Source organism: Athalia rosae, chromosome 1 (genome assembly GCF_917208135.1).
Source record: "Athalia rosae chromosome 1, iyAthRosa1.1, whole genome shotgun sequence".
In the NCBI taxonomy this organism is placed as follows: domain Eukaryota; kingdom Metazoa; phylum Arthropoda; class Insecta; order Hymenoptera; family Athaliidae; genus Athalia; species Athalia rosae.
The window spans coordinates 7,574,360-7,580,905 of record NC_064026.1 but is presented as its reverse complement, the minus strand read 5'-3'; positions in this window follow the sequence as shown (position 1 = coordinate 7,580,905).

The window sequence follows — 6,546 nt, the reverse complement described above, 5'->3', positions numbered from 1 at the left end:
TAGAAACTACTTGCCTCCGCGCACAGCACAGCTTGATTGGTAAAAAAATTACGGCGCTCATTCGTCGCATTTCATATCCCCACCGTACCAATTTAATTCCAGAAAAATTTCGAATCGATTTCATTCCCGTGCTATTTCAGGGACTCACTTTGCGTACATCGTCTCGTTTTTTTCACGCGGTTGAACGACCCGGCATAACGAGATTCGAAATCACGTGAATTTCGTATTGTACGTGCGATTTGGAACGACGCGAACAAAACGAACGTTCCTGCACAGATTACGTACGCGCGTGCATCGATCGATGTTCGATGTGTTGGAATTTTTGAATTTCAAACGGTGAATGACGAAGTGTTTTTTTCTTCTCTTTTCCTTTTTCAACAAGCATTCGGTTTGTCGTCGAGTACTTTATCGTACGTCATACGACAGCCTTTCCAGAACCGAATTCAAGAGGGGTGAGAATATTCGCTCGATCGTGTCACTTGAAGAGCACTCGGCCATGTTGAAATCGAATTTCGTCCGATTGTTCAAAGAGCAGACTTTGACGGATAATTTTTTCGCTCGTAATGAGCTATGTTATACAGAGCTCTGATTGTACTCGTTCAATTTCCATCGACGTAATATATCGACGAGACTATATTCACTCTGGGATATTTTATTCCCAGTATCGGGGTCAAGATTCCGAATAGAGTCCCTTTCGTCTTTATCGAAAATGACATCGACGTCGGCTCGATCGTATGTACTCATTGGGATCGATGTAAGCAGAGATCGTTTCGCAATCACTGCGGTAGATTCGGTTGAAATAAAAGTCGCGACGATAGCAATTCGCGTCGAGTGTTCGGGCTGCGAGGGTAGGTACGCAATCTCTATATTTTTTTTTTCGCGACGTTCGCGAGCAGTCGGACGTATGCCTTCTTTATCATTTCTTATTTCTTTGTTCGTGTATAGGGGAGAGAGAGGGAGAGAAATTACCGGACGCCACGGCATAATGTGTAGCCGAGGAACGGATCTCCTCTCAACTTCCCTCTTCATCTCCCTTTTGGCGAGGGGCTGAGAGTATTACAAGGTACGTACGTACGTTCACGAAGGAGATGAGTTAGTGACTGCGAAGTAATCGCCCTGAAAACTTGTTTTGCAAATTTGCAGTTAATTGAAAACTGTTACGTCGTCCGTTGGAAATACGAAACGACGCACGTCTCGTACGTACGACAGATATAACAACCGTATAATTCGATATTGCATCTTGCTTCTTTTTTTTTTTTTTTCTCTTCTCCTGCACCCATATCTCTCCCGCAGATCAAACATCACGGCTATTTGAAAAATAAAGAAATTTCACCCGCCCGATTTTTACGGACCACCCGGACGGGTTTGGCCTCTGGCTCACTCACTCGCTCACTCTGAAATTTTTCAACTCCTGCAGATATCCTGTATATGGTACCACGCACGCCTCTAATAATCCAACGAAACCTGCATAACCATGTTTGTACTCGCATAGCTGATTTACGTGCACATCACCTGCAGCTGTGACACACCTATGTACGTACTAATCACACGCTGCAGTTCCGCTGCAAAATGCGCTAGTTGTATATATTCACATTCGAATCGTACGCGATAATCGCTTATCATTGCAGAGGTTAGTATAAAAAGTAGAACATTTTTTTACGATTAATAACTCTGCTCCACTCCAGACTGAAGAGATCTAGTGAAATATTCACACTGCGCACGAAAAAAAATTCACCGGGCTGATGCTGACGCGCTAGATTCTCTAATCTCCAATGAATACAAGAAACTACAGACAAATAATCTCGAGTCGCCAGTTTCGAGATGCATCTTGAATTTACAGCTAAAAAAACTGGACGCCGTAGGAGCGTTACAGTTTCGATGAAATCTTTCACACACATGTAAGCGTGAAGTTTCTAATATTCGGAGTAAGCGTTACTCCGGAAAATAATTGTGATACTTCGCGAATATAATTCGTTGCCCCTTTACCACCTCGAGCATGCATTGAAATAAATCAGCGGACACAGGGCGTGTCGCTGGAGTCGTAAATATTTCGAAAATAATTCTTCTTTTTTCTCTTCACTCCGCGAATACTCGAAACGTACATATTCGTGTGCGTAATTTACGCCATGAATTGCAATTATTTTTTCCATTCTCTTTGATGAATTGGGGAGAGATGTAGATATACCTATACACACGGCTGTACGGAGCCGAAGAGCTTCGAGAGTACGACGTCGACGTCGTCCGCACCCTGAGATACTTTGGATTTTTATATCACGCCGGGCTCTGAACCGTGGTCGAGAGGTAATATAAACAACGCCCCCGGAGATAGGAAGCCTTTCTCAATCTCGGGCAAATACAGAAAGCTTCGGTTAAATCAAGACTAAGTTAACATGGCGGCAAGGCGTAAGAACGGGGTTCTTTGTCGGTTCTAATCTGGACAAACAGCGGTATATCTATAGGGACTACTATATTATGTCCCGAGAATATATGTATAGTAATAACACAACCTATTATAATATAGTGTACCGCCGCAGCGCACGTTCCAGAAATTTTATCCGAAACCCAGATTTTAGTCTATATACCGCGTGCGCATGAAAGCGCTTCTTCCGCCCAGCGTGGACTATTAATCAAGATTCGCGGCAGCGGATCGCCACCGAGTACCGCAGCCACATCTTTTCTCGAACCAAATCTTTGTGCTCGGAACGGGGGTGCAGCTTTTTCTCGCGAACGGCTGAAAATTTCGCAAATACTTCCGACGGAATTTATTCGTGCCCGCCAAGTATGAGAACCGTCAACCATCCAGAGCAGGTTCGAGCATTTTTTTAGTCGCACTTCAACCATTGTCGAATGACCCGTGACGCGAATTATGCGGTTAAATGAGTTCTTATACTTGGCGCTGATTTTCGATCGCACAACGGATATCAGCTTTACGTTTCCGGTTTTATCGCGGAAGCCGCTATTTCTGTCAGAGAAAAGATAATCTTGTACTTGGCGGTTTGTTTTACTCATTTTTAATGTTTTTGTGGCGGTAAGAGTACCAACAGTAGCAATAGTAAATAGTAATCTCGTGTTTTCTTAGCCGGTTTCACCCAAAGCATGATGTATAGACCTTTGAAACGTCATCCCTATATGCGTGGTATAGTCGCACCCTGATCCTTGTGTATACATATAATGTACACCCGTGAACATATATATATTAGTGAAGATAACGCTATCGCCGCCTGTCTTTGCAGTTTGATATAATCCACACTGATTGCGGCTCCTGTAATTAACGCTGCATCGACAATGAGACCTCCTTTGCTCGCTGGTGCGGCAAATTTTCGCCTCCTGCGGTCCAAGTGCCGCGTTTCGACCCGCCGTACAGTCTCTCGGAGATGACACATCAACTAGAAAGCGAATAGATATCTCACCGCGGAGGATCATCATCGTCCTCAGGCAACGTCGTCGTCGTCTTAATAATTTTGCAAACAATCTCGCGGACGATTTCGTCACATTTATTTTGCGGTCGTCGAGCAAAAGCGAATAACCGAGTTTTCTCTGATATACTGGAAACGAACCCCGTTTGCGAATACCGCACATATCATGCGACTCTGCGACGTTGTACGCTTGGTTCGAGTCACCGAAGATTGCAACGAGCTTTGAGCCAAGCGATTTTCAATCTACCATATCAATCGAATTCGTACGTATCAGCGAATTGAATATAAAGAATTATGTTGGATGAAAAGTCAATTCGGGATTTGTTCGTTCAATTATTTATGTGCTCTGAACGTACGTGTATCGAAGTAAATTTCATGGAATTCGTCCAATGCGATTCCGTACTCGAAGTATGTGTACGGTATATGGCTTTCAAGCCGAACAATTTACTCCCCGCACACAATACGAATGCAGCAAAATATGAAATAGGAGTTTCTACTTCGCGCGCGTGTCGGCAAAGAATCGTCGTTACTTTCTGACGACTTACGGAAAGCTTACACACATACGCGCGCAAATATTGGCGAGTCTTTACGGAATAATGCTAGCGTATCGTAAGCGTGTGCGATATACTTAGGCAAACTCGTCGTGTTCTTAAATCTCTTCCTTATCGCTTGAACCTGCGTGACCCTGTGTGCCACGGTGGTGGATCAGCACCGGTAGGTAAGCAGTAAAAAGGACGAATGAATATACATAGGTATATATACACGTGGTACACCCACCAACGAACAGCTCGAAATAAGAAGTGAAAGAGAAAGAGATGAGGAGAGGAAGAAGGGTGAAGGCGAGAGCGAGGGAGATGGACGAGGGAATGAAGAGAAGAGGATACACTAGGCAGTCAAAGGCTGAGGGACGTAAGCGGGGAGAAAAAGGAGAAGAGAGCATGTTGGGCTAACAAGACGACGGTACCCATTATCATAATTGTAGGCTGCAGGCAGCACTGTGCCCACAAACCAGACTCGCTCGCCTCGTCATCTATCTCACATCTTTTTACTCAAAACCTTCTATCTCCCTGGCTATTTCCAACGGAGTACATATATATATATATTTTTTACGGGAGTAGTATACACACCTTTACGTTATTTACCTTCGTGTGTATCGATATTACATAGGCATGTACGTATAGGTATATGTACGGATCCAAACGCGCCTCCGTACACCGGTTTATAGAATATTGGTCAGCGTCACGAATTTATGGTCGGTATAACTACGATCGCCTCTTTTTCCACGAATCCCAGTTAACTATTTTCAACCAGGATCCCAGCGAACACCAATTTCACGTCTGAGTAAGTTTAAATCGTCCGATAAAGAATTTTCAGCGCTTTCGCGAGACCCGCGATATTCCGACGACGAAAAAACGAAGAAGATGAAGATAAATCGCGATTCCAGAAGTCACCGACGAGTCGCTCTACGACAATTAAAAGCTCTAAATTTCCGCCCTCTCGGCACTCCTTTTCCGGTTTCTCGTTCGCATCGTGGGTCCGGTATACATATACGGTTTCGATAAACAACTCCGCGAGGCGATGAGAAAATGCAATCAAAATGTCACGTAGGTCGTACAGGAACGGTTGAAGAGCTAATAATGACCTGTGAAAACACATTCTTTCCTGTCGCGCGTCGCGCGGAGCAAAACTTCACGATAAACGTTGACACGAACTTTTTCGTTTTTCCTCTCCTTGATTTCACCGTATATTTCATTCAATCGCGGTGTACCCATTTCCACGGGAGTATCGTATAGCTCCATATCTGATAACTCGCCGTCGAGAGTCCGGCGTGCTCCTAGGAATGACCAAGTTTGCGTTGTAACTACAAGGTACGAAGCGTGAAGCGGAAGCCCGTACGCAAAGCTTCGACCTCACCTCACGAGGTAGTAAAGTTACACCGCGAGGAAAAGTCACGTATGTTTTGACTGACGTAAGACGGTGAGTGGTTCTATCGCCTGTGTTATATCGCTTTCGACGGGGTGTAGATCGTTAAGAACTCGGTGTTAAGACCGTATGCGCCGCGACAAAGCTCTATGGCAAATTCCTTCTCTTGTGCAATCAAGTTGACGCTGATTCGCACGAGGTCATATATCTTCTCGTGCATACAGCGTGTATATGTATAATACATTCGTACGAATAATGTTACTGGTTCAAGACTTCTGCAAGTTCAAGTGAGAATTATAACCCAGGTTAAATATTACCCTCGTTTGTTGTACCTCATTAGACGTGCTTTCAAGATTTTTGTAAGGTCTACATTTTTTCTCTTAGAAATGTGAAGCTCGATTTTGCGAATCAATTTCTATAACCGAGCTTTCCATGTTGATTAATTGAGATTTTTATTTTTGACAACGAATAAAGCGAGATGTTGATTTTTGTGTACCTATCTCCAATCGATCGTATATAATCAAGTAATTAAATCGAAGAACTATTCGATTCGCGGGGCCCAAATTCACCCGTGAGTAACGCTTATAAAATTCCGGATGTTAGCCCTCAGGATATACGTATATACATATGGAATTATTGACAGCTCCACGACTAAATATTATACTTTGTGTTACACGCTCGTGTAACGTCGGACTCTCCATAAAACCTATCCCCGTATATCATGATTAATAAATTTGAGGATGAGTTTTATAACGCGATGTTTTATAGGGGCGGGGTGACGTACGCGTTATACCATAACGTAGGCTGCGTGCACTGCACGTGTGATGGAACACTCGACTTTCGAGCTTACGATTCCTCACGGGATGGTGGTGGACCAGACGTACATCAAACATTTATCTCTCGAATCATATTTATTTTTAATTTTTCTTCTTCCTTTTTATCGTGTCTTCTTTTTTCTTTTTTTTTTTCATTCTTCCTCGCGGGCTACCTTCCTTCTTTTTCCGCCGTTGCACCAGAAGCGATGTAACTCGCCACTATACTCGCTCCGTAGCATCGGCATCGGCATCGGCATCGGCATGTATAAGCGTCCGCGCAGCAGCTATCTGTTCTCTCTCGTATCTTTAAACTCTTCTTTTTCTCTTTGTTTTTGATTTCCTTTTTTTTTCATGCTTTTTTATTTTACTGACGAGCCGAGATGCCGTTGGGC